Source organism: Bos grunniens, chromosome X (assembly GCF_055505025.1).
Source record: "Bos grunniens cultivar Pamir isolate PY7600 chromosome X, Bosgru_T2T1.0, whole genome shotgun sequence".
NCBI lineage: Eukaryota > Metazoa > Chordata > Mammalia > Artiodactyla > Bovidae > Bos > Bos grunniens.
In genome coordinates this window covers 22,512,638-22,526,599 of record NC_141194.1, presented here as the reverse complement: position 1 = coordinate 22,526,599, position 13,962 = coordinate 22,512,638, and the positions used below count along the sequence as shown (strand labels likewise).

The 13,962-nt window shown below is 36.6% G+C and overlaps 1 long non-coding RNA gene across 1 annotated transcript in view; it reads left to right on the top strand.

Moving 5' to 3' along the window:
- Positions 1–12,586, top strand: part of LOC147339933 (uncharacterized) — a 56,843-nt gene extending 44,257 nt beyond the window's left edge. Inside the window, exon 3 of the long non-coding RNA XR_015158512.1 lies at positions 12,457–12,586. This is a non-coding gene — a long non-coding RNA (uncharacterized LOC147339933). The remainder of the gene's footprint in view (positions 1–12,456) is intronic.
- The last annotated feature ends 1,376 nt before the right edge of the window (positions 12,587–13,962 follow it).

The window sequence follows — 13,962 nt, the reverse complement described above, 5'->3', positions numbered from 1 at the left end:
TAGTCAATGAAGCAGAAGTAGATGTTTTTTCTGGAACTCTCTAGCTTTTTCTGTGTTCCAGTGGATGTTGACAATTTGATCTCTGGTTCCTCTGCCTTTTCTAAATCCAGCTTGCACATCTGGAAATCCTTGGTTCATGTACTATTGAAGCCTAGCTTGAAGGATTTTGAGCATTACCTTGCTAGCATGTGAGATGAGTGAAATTGTGCAGTAGTTTGAACATTGTTTGTCATTGCCTTTCTTTGGGATTGGAATGAAAACTGACCTTTTCCAGTCCTGTGGCCACTGCTGAGTTTTCCAAATTTGCTGACATATTGAGTGCAGCACTTTCACAGCATGATCTTTTAGGATTTGAAATAGCTCAGCTGGACTCCATCACCTCCACTAGCTTTGTGCATAGTGATGCTTCCTAAGGTCCACTTGTCTTCATACTCCAGGTTGTCTGGCTCTGGGTGAGTCATCACACCATCATGGTTATCTGGATCATTAAGACCTTTTTGGTACAGTTCTTCTGTGTATTCCTGCCACCTCTTCTTAATATCTTCTGCTTCTGTTAGGTCCTTGCCTTTTCTGTCTTTTGCTGTGCTCATCTTTGCATGAAATGTTCCCTTGATATCTCCTATTTTCTTGAAGAGATCTCTAGGCTTTCCTATTCTATTGTCTGTCTCTATTTTTTTGCATTGTTCACTTAGTAGGCAAACCATTTTAGTATTCTTGCCTCAGGAACCCCATGAAGAGTATGAAAAGGCAAAAATAATAAAATATACTATTTATAATTACAATAATGAGATTCATAAGAAATAACTTATAAAATATTTGTTAAAGATGTAAATGTGAAAAAAAAAACAAAGCTTGAAAATCTTCAGAAGAAAATAGAGTTATGTATTTCTGACCTTGGACTAATAAATAATGTACTCAGATAAATGCAAATAAATGTGTTCAACTCAACCAAATAAAAATTGAGTTTCTTCCAGTGAAAAGATGAAGGTGTCCATTAAATACAAACAGCAAACAGAAAAAGGAAACCATAATGGATAGTGTACTAGTCATTAGTCTTTAGAATGTTTAAACAAATCTTACAAATGCATGAGAAAACAACAAACATCTTCCCTTTCCTCAATAAAAATAAAACACAGGAACAGGCATTTTACACTTACGACCAGTACATAGTATGTAATCAACAAATTGAAAATTCAGACCGTATCTTAATTGGATTCCCCGGAAAGCTACTTATAAGAGACCACAACCCCAAGGAGCAGGAGTGAGGGATAAGCATAATGAAGTAGGGAGAGAGAGCCAAGATGAGGGTGTGTTAATGACCTGGTTGCAGCTCAGTGTGCCTGATTATCCTATAGGATTGTCTTCTGAGAAGTTGTTTAATTATGACTCACGTCAGTCTAACTTAGAGGAGAGAAATGAAGGGGGTAGAAAAATGTACTCCATTTCTCATATTCCCTAGTCAGGATTCATCCCATGAGGCATATGTGGGGCTGCAGAACAGAGTTTCATAGCATCCCACATCTTGGCCTCAGTTCAAATCCCCAAGCTTAGCAAGGGCATGAGACCAATTGCTGTTATTTTGTGCCTGCTTGAAAATTCTAGAAGTCTTCACTGGTTATGGTGCAACTGGAACAGGAGATGGGGAAGTTGAGACTTTGAACTGGTTCATAAGAAATATCTGATAAAGATGCTAGATACCTTTTTCTACCTGCTGTATTTGTGGAAATTAAGAAGTCTGGCTACATCAATTGTTGGCAAGGATATAAAACAATGATGTTACATAGTGCTGATAGATAGCATATATTTGTTTGGATAAATGCTAATCAGAAAAGAAATAATAATTTCCCCTGGTACTAAAAAGGAAAGAAACCTTTCAGAGCAATTTTTTTTTTTAAAAAAGAAAACTTATAAATTCTTTCTCTGTTTCTTTGAGATGTCCATAAATCTTTTTAAAACTGAAGTAAGCCTCTTTATAGCCTTACAACCCAGGAATCTTTTTCTCTAAGACTTGGGAGCCATATGTTTGAAATGTAATCATTCAAAGAAGAGAGCGTCCCTTGCTCGCATTTTCTGTGGGAGACTAGGAGCCTAACCTCAGCACAAGTCTTGCTGAAAAATTAAATTATGTAATAAAGATAGGATAAATTTATTTTTCTTTTGGATAAAGCCAGTTAGCTAGATGGTCAGCCCAACTACCAAGTGAATTTTAGGATGAAGCATGTGTGAGAAATGTTGCTGTCAAGTCCTTTTACCTGCAGACTGGTGGTTTTTTCTCTTGAGAACATAAGTGTAACAGGTTGTATCTCCTTGACTATAGAGAAGTGGAGGTTTCTTTCTATTTGTGCAGCATTTTTAGTGGATTGCCTGTGATGTACATCACATTCTGGTTTCATGTTTATTAAATAATAAAACTGTTTTGTCTTCTATCTTTGTTGGAGAGGTTTGCTAGATTGGCAGGAGTTTTTCTTTTTCTTTCTTTATTTATTTTAATTTAAATTTATTTATTTTAATTGGAGGCTAATTACTTTACAATATTGTATTGGTTTTGCCATACATCAACATGAATCCACCACGAGTGTACACGTGTTCCCCATCCTGAACCCCCCCCTCCCACCTCCCTCCCTGTACCATCCTTCTGGGTCATCCCAGTGCACCAGTCCCAAGCATCCTGTATCCTGCATTGAACCTGGACTGGTGATTCATTTCTTATATGATATTATACAAGATTCAATGCCATTCTCCCAAATCATCCCACCCTCGCCCTCTCCCACAGTGTCCAAAAGACTGTTCTCTACATCTGTGTCTCTTTTGCTGTCTTGCACACAGGGTACTTCCCCATCATGTTTTCATTTTGGGTTTAGGTTTTAAGTTCATAAATATTCATTATATAATTATGATTTATAGATTACAGACACACACATTCTTTTGAATGTATCAAATAATATTTTAAAATATGGTATATTAAATATTTTTACTCTATCCAAAAATTCCTTAAAAGGCACAGACACAAGTTAGTCTGCTATGTTGTCAGAAAAAAGATGTAGTAGCACCCCTCTCCCCCACCCCTCTTTAGAGCTGAAATATTCCTTTATCTAGTGGCTGGGAGTATAGGCAATTACAGTACACAACTAGGTTCCTCCCTCCCTGGGAACTGTCAGAGGACAAAGGTTGTTACATGACCTCCCACCAAGGTCATGTCCCAGTCAAAGACAGCCTAGTTTTACGTGTTAAATATTAACAAACTTTATGTATTAATGTTATCAAAACTTAATTTTCTAGCAGCAGACTAACTTGTGTCTGTGCCTCTCAAGTTCAACTCAGAAGATGCCACAGAAACAAGGGTAATGAGACAGAGACACTACATAAGAAGGGACATGTGAATAATTGTATAAAGCTGAAATTAAAAGCAAAGGAGAAAAGAAAAGTAATGCAAATAGAAAGAATTAAATAAAATGACAAAAAATCCAAATGTGACAGTATTTGAAAAAAAGTAAATATGTTTTTTGAGCATTTGTAAACTCAGAACCCTAAGATTGGAATTTTTTCTTTAAAGTTTCAAAAATGTCTAGCAGTATATACCCAGAAATTTTTAAAATAAAATGCAAATATGAAGAACTCTAGATGGATATAGGACCTAAATGTTAACTTCTCAAAAAAACAAAAGAAACTGAGAGAGTATCTATTTATCTGGGGGAATGCAGAAGATTTCTTAAATAAGATAAAAATAAAGCACTCATGATTATGTTAACATTGATTTAATTATCTAAAAAATAAAGATTTATCTCAAGAATGTCATATGTATTGATATGTATCAATATGAAGCTATTTACAATGCTTATCACATTGTAAATAAATAGTGAATCCCTGGATATCAACAGGAAGATGGAGAAAGGATAGATATTTTGTACATGAAAAGATGCTCATCATCACTATCAATCAATAAAAAAGCTAATTTATTATTTTTTAATCTATTTATTGAGATGAGATGGTTGGACGGCATCACCAACTCTATGGACATGAGTTTGAACAAGCTCCAGGAGTTGGTGATGGACAGGTAAGCCCGGTGTGCTGCTGTCCATGGGGTCGCAAAGAGTGGGACTCAATGGAGCTACTGAACTGAATTGGTTTATTTATTTATTTGGTTGTGCCAGGTCTTAGTTGTGGCACACAGGGTCTTTCAGTTGCAACATGTGAGACCTAGTTCCCTGACCAGGCATTGAACCCGGGCCTCCTACATTGGGAGCATGGAGTCTTAGCCACTGGACCACCAGGGAAATTCCCCAAAAATGCAAATTTAAAAAGGAGATACTACTCAACAATCATCAGATGCATAAAATTAGGAGCTGATAGTATAAAAAGTTTTCCAAGAATGAGGAGAAATAAATCTAAACTGGTAAAGGAATATAAGTTGGTAAAGGCTTTCTGGTGGAGAAGGCAATGGCACCCCACTCCAGTACTCTTGCCTGGAAAATCCCATGGATGGAGGAGCCTGGTGGGCTGCAGTCCATGGGGTCGCTAAGAGTCGGACACGACTGAGCGACTTCACTTTCACTTTTCACTTTCATGCATTGGAGAAGGAAATGGCAACCCACTCCAGTGTTCTTGACTGGAGAATCCCAGGGACGGGGGAGCCTGGTGGGCTGCCGTCTATGGGATCGCACAGAGTCGGACACGACTGAAACAACTTAGCAGCAGCAGCAGCAAAGACTTTCTGGAGAGTAATTTGGCAGAATGTAACAAAATTAAGTCTGAATATTTTCTATTGGGAAGAAATTTCCCTTCTGAAATAGGCAAATTGTTTTCCAGTTTGGTATTGTCTAGTCTTCTTTGAACTCTCTCCTGTCAACTTGGCAAAATCACCCTTTTGGCCTCTTTTCCATCACCCATTCTGTTTCAAGCTTATTTGTAGAAGTTTATAAGGAAATGTAGCTAATCAGTGTCACTTACAAAGAGTGATCATCTAGCTCTTTGTCTGAAGGCACATTTCCTTTTTTAAAAAATTTGTTTTTACTGAAGTATAGTTAATTTACAATATTGTATTAGTTTTGAGGTATGCAACATAGTGATTTAATATTTTTATAAATTATTCTCCACTTAGTTATTTTTAAATATTGGCTATACAATATCAAGGAGATCCAACCAGTCCATTCTAAAGGAGATCAGCCCTAGGATTTCTTTGGAAGGAATGATGCTAAAGCTGAAACTCCAGTCCTTTGGCCACCTCATGTGAAGAGTTGACTCATTGGAAAAGACTCTGATGCTGGGAGGGATTGGAGGCAGGAGGAGAAAGGGACGACAGAGGATGAGATGGCTGGATGGCATCACTGACTCGATGGACATGAGTCTGGGTGAACTCCGGGAGTTGGTGATGGACAGGGAGGCCTGGCGTGCTGCGATTCATGGGGTTGCAAAGAGTCGAACACGACTGAGCGACTGAACTGAACTGATACAATATCTTGCTGTACAGTAGAACTTGTAGCTTATTTATTTTATACATAGTAGTTTGTACCTCTTCATCCAATATACTTATCTTGCTCCTCCCCCATTTCATCTCCCCTCCGGTAGCCACTAGTTTGTTCCCTGTATCTGTAAGTCTGTTTCTCTTTTGTTATATTCATTCGTTTCATTTTTTAGATTCCACATAAAAATAATAACATACAGATTTGTCTTCCTCTGCCTGACCTATTTAACTGAGCATAATGCCCTCCAGGTTCATCCTTGTCATTACAAATGGCGAATTTCATTCTATTTTATGGCTAATGTTTCATTGTAGATATATAAACCACATCTTCTTTATCCATTCATCTGTTTGACACTTAGATTTCTTTCATATATTGACCATCATAAGTAATGCTGCCATCAACAGTGGAATGTATGTGTTTTTAGAATAAGTGTTTTCTTTTTTTTGATAGATACCCAGGAGTGGGATTGTGGATCCTATGATCTAATTTTAGTTTTTTGAAAATTTCTGTACTGTTTTCCATAGCAGTTGCACCAGTTTACCAACAATGTAGGGGGTTCCCTTTTCTCCATGTCCTCACCAACGTTTGTTATATATGTTCTTTTTGATGACAGTCATTCTAACAGGTGTAAAGTGATATATCTCAGTGTAGTTTTGATTTGCATTTCTCTCAATATTGGCAGTGTTGAAAATCTTTTGTATCTGTTGGGCATCTGTACATCTTTATTAAAATGTCTATTCAGGTCTTCTGCCCTGACCATTTTTAAAAATCAGGGTTTTGTTTTGTTTTTTGATACTGAGTTGTATGAGCTGTTATATATTTTGGATATTAACCCCTTATCAGTCGTATCATTTGCAAATACTTTCTCCCATTCAGTAAGTTGCCTTTTTGTTTTGTTGATGGTTTCTTTTGCTGTGCAGAAGATTTTAATTAGGTCCCATTTGTTTGTTTTTGCTTTTGTTTCTTTTGTCTTCAGACACATTTCTTATGTAAGTTTTTTTTTTTGTTTTTAGTTGTTTGTTTTAACAAGATATATGCCCCTCTTAAAAGCAGCTACTTAAGACACCTTAGCATTTTAATTTTATTATTATTTTTTTTTACTTTACAATATTGTATTGGTTTTGCCATACATCAACATGCATCCGCCACGGGTGTACAAGTGTTCCCCATCCAGCATCTTTATTTTGAACTCTGAGAAACATTTCTTCCCTATACAATTCGATACAAAAATTTGAAACTACAAATGATAAATATTGACAAGTCTATATTTTAGAGTTTTAAAATTTGCCAATATGTTATTAATACAAGCAATAAAACTGCATATATAGTTTATCTGAATTTATTTTAACTGGGTGAGGTAGGAAAGGAGATGGATTACTTGTTATGAATGAAATATTCATTGAAAGGCCAAAGCCACCTTTCCTTCAAAAAAGAGATATTTTGTCACACTTTCTGGGGGAAGTAGATAAAATCAGAATTTAGAGCAAGTTGTGGGTTAGGGCATCAAGGGGTTACTTGTAAGAAGACTGTGATTAGGCATTTTACAAGCAATTTGTAGTGAAATTATTAAATAAATCTCATTGATAAATTGAAAATTTCTCAGTCATTTTTTGTCCCTCTCTTCTAGCAACAAGCTGAGTTATTGAATAATTATGAATATTTTAACAGTTGAAATCAGTTCAGTCGCTCAGTCGTGTCTGACTCTTTGTGACCCCATGGAAATGTATGCATGCCGACACAGAATGAAAGTTAAAACTCAAGGCAATTTTACTTATATTTTATTATTTTTAGCACTAAATGTTATACCCTGTTCAAAGCATGCATTTCTCTTTTTTTTTAATTTAAATTTATTTATTTTAATTGGAGGCTAATTACTTTACAATATTGTATTGGTTTTGCCATACATCAACATGCATCCGCCACGGGTGTACACATGTTCCCCATCCTGAACCCCCCTCCCACCTTCTTACTTGATAATATATGGGTCTGTGTTTAGAATTACTGCTCTAAACCATTCTCCATTTTTCTCCTATATGGAACCAGAGCTCTTAAAAGTATTCTGAGTGTGAATTTCATACCTGTTTGTTGCTGATTAAATACATGGAAATTGGTTTTTCACTATCTCAAATGACAGCTTACATGTTGTCAACCAGATAGAAAAGAAAACCTGTCAATTGTTGAGCATTTCCCACATAATGAGATAAATGTTATAGTGTGGGTAAAATATTAGCACACTTTAAAAACAATTATTTACTTGTCATTTGGAGGATTTGGTGTCATGTAGTCAACAGTTGGAGAAGGCAATGGCATCCCACTCCAGTACTCTTGCCTGGAAAATCCATGGACAGAGGAGCCTGGTGGGCTGCAGTCCATGGGGTCGCTAAGGAACGACTGAGCGACTTCACTTTCACTTTTCATTTTCATGCACTGGAGAAGGAAATGGAAATCCACTCCAGTGTTCCTGCCTGGAGAATCCCAGGGACCAGGAAGCCTGGTGGGCTGCTGTCTCTGGGGTCGCACAGAGTCGGACATGACTGAAGTGACTTAGCAGCAGCAGCAGTCAACAGTGATCAATGAATAGAACATATGCCTCTTGACTCCCGGTTCAGGGCTACAAGAAATGGCAGTTAGTTAGCATTATATTGAAAATACATACTATAAATGATTTTGAAGAAGTACATAAAGGACATTCAATTCATGTCAGAAAAAAATAAATGAGGAATCTAAAAAGATAAGCAGTAGAATAAATCTGAAACTTATGAATTGCTTCATTTTAAAAATCACTTCCTACTTAAATATGTATGAAGTGGGCCATAAAGTGCAGCTAACCATCACTGGCAAAAATGTAGATTTTTTTTTTTCTCTTTTGATGGCTACAGAATGCAGAGTATGAGGATTTCTTGAGATGTCCCACTTTTCATTCACAAACCTTGCATTCCCTGTACTAGTGTTTTGAAATCAGATTCCAGAAGAAGATTTAATTTTGGTTACTCAAGCTTTAGAGTAAATTATGGCAATATGTTACTACTCATCCTGCTATTATCTGTTAAAATAGTGTTGCCTAATTGAAAGAGCACAAGCCTTAGAGTTATAAAGATATGCACTTTATTTTTTAATTTATTTTTTCTTCCAGTTTTATTGAGATATGATTGACATACAGCACTGTACATTTCTGTGAAACATAATGATCTGACATGTACATCATGAAACGATTACCAAAGTATAGTGAACAGTAATTCCCTCAAAGTTAAAGAAATAGAAGAAAATATCTTTTCCTTACAATGAGAACTCTTAGGGTTTATTCTCTTAACAACTTTCAGAAATACAAGAGTAAGGATGTATGGTTTAATTTCAATTGTGACAATAAATTAGCTGTGAGACCTCAAGAAAATATGTTTTTTTTTTCCCTTTGAACTTGTTTACTTTCTGGAAAGGACAAGTAATAAGATCTTTTTTAGAGCAGTATTATAATTAAATGTAAAACTGAACATTGAATTTTTGTATAAAAATTCAGTAAGTGGTAATCATTGATATAATTTTACTAATATAGTTAACTTTATTCTTATTATATATTTCTAATTTTAGTTATTACAACCCTGGGCAAGTTACATGTTCTCTATTGCCACTATCTACAAATGTGTAAAATGAGGATAGGTTTCGTATGTATTCTTCGGATAAAGTAATGATTTAATACATGTAACTCACATAGCAGAATACCTTGCACACTAAAAGTGCCATGTAAATGTTAATCATTATTATGATTTGTGTTAGAGGAATTTCTTGTTCTTGTTCAGTTGCTTGTTCAGTACAGTTCAGTTGCTCAGTCATGTCCGACTCTTTGCAACCCCATGGACTGCAGCATGCCAGACCACCCTGTCCATCACCAACTCCTGGAGTTTACTCAAACTCATGTACATTGAGTCAGTGATGCCATACAATCATCTCATCCTGTGTCATCCCATTCTCCTCCTGCCTTCAATCTTTCCCAGCATCAGGGTCTTTTCCAATGAGTCAGCTCTTTGCATCAGGTGGCCAAAGTATTGGAGTTTCAGCTTCAACGTAATCCCCAGGACTTATCTCCTTTAGAATGGACTGGTTGGATCTCCTTGCAGTCCAAGGGCCTCTCAAGAGTCTTCTCCAACACCACAGTTCAAAAGCATCAATTCTTCGGCACTCAGCTTTCTTCACAGTCCAGCTCTCACATCCATGCATGACTACTGGAAAAACCATAGCTTTGACTAGATGGACCTTTGTTGGCAAAGTAATGTCTCTGCTTTTTAATACACTGTATAGGTTGGTCATAACTTTTCTTCCAAGGAGCAAGCATCTTTTAATTTCGTGGCTGCAATCACCATCTGCAGTGATTTTGGAGCCCCCCAAAATAAATTCTCTCACTGTCTCCATTGTTTCCCCATCTATTTGCCATGAAGTGATGGGACCAGATGCCATGATGTTAGTTTTCTGAATGTTGAGTTTTAAGCCAACTTTTTCATTCTTCTCTTTCACTTTCATCAAGAGGCTCTTTAGTTCCTCTTCACTTTCTGCCATAAGGGTGGTGTCATCTGCATATCTGAGGTTATTGATATTTCTCTCAGCAAACTTGATTCCAGCTTGTGCTTCATCCAGCCCAGCGTTTCTCATGATGTACTCTAAATACAAGTTAAATAAGCAGGGTGCCATTATACAGCCTTGATGTACTCCTTTCCTGATTTGGAACCATTCTGTTGTTCCATGTCCAGTTCTAACTGTTGCTTCCTGACCTACATACAAATTTCTCAGGAGGCAAATCAGGTGGTCTGGTATTCCCATCTCTTTAAGAATTTTTCAGTTTGTTGTGATCCACAAAGTCAAAGACTTTAGCTAGTCAATGGAGCAGAAGTAGATGTTTTTCTGAAATTCCCTTGCTTTTTCTATGATACAACAAATGTTGGCAATTTGATCTCTTGTTCCTCTGCCTTTTCGAAACCTAACTTGTCCATCTGGAAATTCTCGGTTCACATACTTCTGAAGCCTGCTGCTACTGCTGCTAAGTCACTTCAGTCGTGTCCGACTCTGTGCGACTCCATAGATAGCAGCCCACCAGGCTCCCCCGTCCCTGGGATTCTCTAGGCAAGAACAATGGAGTGTGTTGCCATTTCCTTCTCCAATGCATGAAAGTGAAAAGTGAAAGTGAAGTCGCTCAGTCGTGTCTGACCCTCAGTGACCCCATGGACTGCAGTCTTCCTGGCTCCTCCGTCCATTGGATTTTCCAGGCAAAAGTAATGGAGTGGGGTGCCATTGCCTTCTCCACTTCTGAAGCCTAGCTTGAAGGATTTGAGCATAACCTTGCTATCATGTGAAATGAGTGCAACTGTACTGTAGTTTGAACATTCTTTGGCATATCTGTTCTTTGGGATTAGAATGAAAACTGACTTTTTCCAGTTCTGGGGCCACTGCTGAGTTTTCCTAATTTGCTAGCATATTGAATGCAGCACTTTAACAGCATCATCTTTTAGGATATTAAATAGCTCAGCTGGAATTCTGTCACCTCCAGTAGCCTTGTTTGTAATAATGTTTCCTAAGGCCCACTTGACTTCACACTCCAGGATGTCTGGCTCTAGTTGAATGACCACACCACGGTGGTTATCCAGGTCATTAAGACCTTTCTCTTTTTTTGAAGATTACAACATATTTTTCATTGAATGACAAGAATAATTGTACTTAGAAGAAAGTTTTATAGCTTTAAAAGCCTATATTAGAAAGGCACAGAAGGTTTTACTGACTTTTCCTCCAAACATTTATAACACGTCTTTTTTTTTTTTTTTATAACACCAGTCTTAAAATCTTTTAGACAATAGAAAAAGAACACTTTCCAGCTCATTTTATTAGAACAGCTTCACAGGGATATCATAGCATAACAAGGATATTACAAGGAAGAAAAATTACAGGCCAAGCTCCCATATAAATAGAAGCAGAAATTCTAAAAAGAAAAAGTTAGTAAATTGATCCAGTAATTTATAAGAAGGATAATCTATGACAAACATTCAGGTTTATTCCAGGAATGTATGAGTGTTTTACCACTCAAAAGTCAATCATTGGTAGTCACACTTTTTTAAAATTCCAATTTCCTTATTTTTTTTCTTTTTTAAGTTGTATCCAGATATAACTGACATATAACACTGTATAAGTTTCAAGTGTACAACATAATGATTTTATATAATTATGCGATTCATGGAGTTGCAAAGAGTTGGACACGACTGAGTGACTGAACTGAGCTGAACTGAAATTATGAGATGACTATCACAATAAATTTAGCAAACATCCATCACCTCACACAGTTATAAAGTTTTATCCTTGTGTTGAGAACTTTAAGATCCACTCCCTTAAAAGCTTTCAAATATACAATACAGTATTATTACCTATATTTACCATGCTATGCATTACATCTCAAGATTATAACTGGAAATTTGTACTGTTTGATCTTCTTCACCCAATTCTCCCTCTGTCTTCTCTACCCCCTCTCCTTCTAACCCCTGGAAGCCAGCAGAAATTTCTATGAGGGATTTTTGTTTTTGTTTTAAATTCTGCATAAAAGTGAAATCATAGAATATTTGTCTTTCTCTGTCTGATTTATTTCACTTAGCAGAGTGCCCTCAAGATTCATCTGTATTTTTGCAAATGGCAGGATTTCCTTATTTTTTCAATGAATTGTATTCCATTGTATATACTCAGACTTCTTCTTTCTTTTTTTAGAAACTTCTTTATTATGACTACTTTTTTTTTTCTCCCAGTTTTAGTGAGATATAACTGAGATACAGCACTGTATAATTTTAAATTATATAACATAGTGGTTTGACTTAAATATATTTTGAAATGCTTACACAAAACTTAGTTAACTTTAGTTGTCATCTCATATAAATACAAAATTTCTCCTTTCAATGAGAACTGTTAAGATTTACTCTCTCTTAACAATTTTCATGTATTACCTGCTACAGTGTGATATTCTCATTTATAGGTGCTGAGAGACTGCATATGTGGACAATAGACCTTGTGTAAAAATGGAACTCTGACCCACAATCTGCAAGAACTTGCCAAAGAAATCAACTGTCTTATCAATAATAAACAGCCCAGGAAGACAGCCTTGTGTAAGTCAGACTTGTAGGAAGACAGAATGTTAGCTTTGATAACAACCTAGGAAGCCAATCACTTCTGTAAAAATAGGCCCCAAATATCCAATACCTGACAGCTTCCCTAATTTTTGCCCCACTTCCAATTTAGGACCAATCAGAGAAAGCCAGATATTTACCCTACCAATCACCCTGCTCTTTTTATTCCCCCAGGTCTTCTTATCTGTTTTTTAATTAAATTTATTTTTAATTGAAAAATAATTGCTTTACAGTATTCTGTTGGTTTCTGCCAAACATCAGCATGAATAAGCCATAGTTTTACCTACATCCCCTCCCTCTCAAACATCCCTCCCACCTCCTTCCCCATCCCAACCCTCTAGATTGTTACAGAGCCCCACTTTGTGTTCCCTGAGTCATATAGCAAATTCCCATTGGCTATCTGTTTTACATACGGTAATGTATATTTCCATGTTACTCTCTCCATACATCCCACCTTCTCCTTCCTCCCCCCTCCCCCAGTGTCCATAAGTCTTTTCTCTATGTCTGTGTCTCCTTTGCTGCCCTGAAAATAGGTTCATCAGTATTGTCTTTCTAGATTTCATATGTGTACATTAATATTCAATATTTACTCTTTCTGACTTACTTTGTGTTATAGGCTCTAGATTTACCCACCTCACTAGGACTGACTCAAATGTGTTCCTTTTTATGGCTGAATAATATACCATTGTATATATGTACCACAGCTTCTTTATCCATTCATCTGTCGATGGACGTCTATGTTGCTTCCATGTCTAGCTATTGTAAATAGTGCTTCAGTGAACATTGGGGTACATGTGTCTTTTTCAGTCTTGGTTTCCTCAGGCTATATGCCTGGTAGTGGGATTGCTGTGTCATATGGTGATTTTATTCCTAGTTTTTTAAGGAATCTCCATACTGTCTTCCATAGCAGCTGTGTCAATTTACATACCCACCAACAGTACAAGAGGGTCCCCTTTTCTCCACACCATCTCCAGCATTTATTGTTAGTTGATTTTTTGATGATGGCCATTCTGACTGGTGTGAGGTGATAATTCATTGTGATTTAATTTGCATTTCTCTAATAATGAGGGGTGTTGAACATCTTTTTGTGTGTTTATTAGCCATCTGTATGCTGGCTTTGGAGAAATGTCTGTTTAAGTCTTTTTCCCACTTTTTGATTGGGTTGTTTGTTTTTCTGGTATTGATTTGTAGGAGCTGCTTATTTATTTTTGAAATTAATCCTTTGTCATTTGTTTCATTTGCTATTATTTTCTCCCATCTGAGGGTGTCTTTCCACCTTGTTTCCTTTGTTGTACAAAACCTTTTAAGTTTAATTAGGTCCCACTTGTTTATTTTTGTTTTTATTTCCATTACTC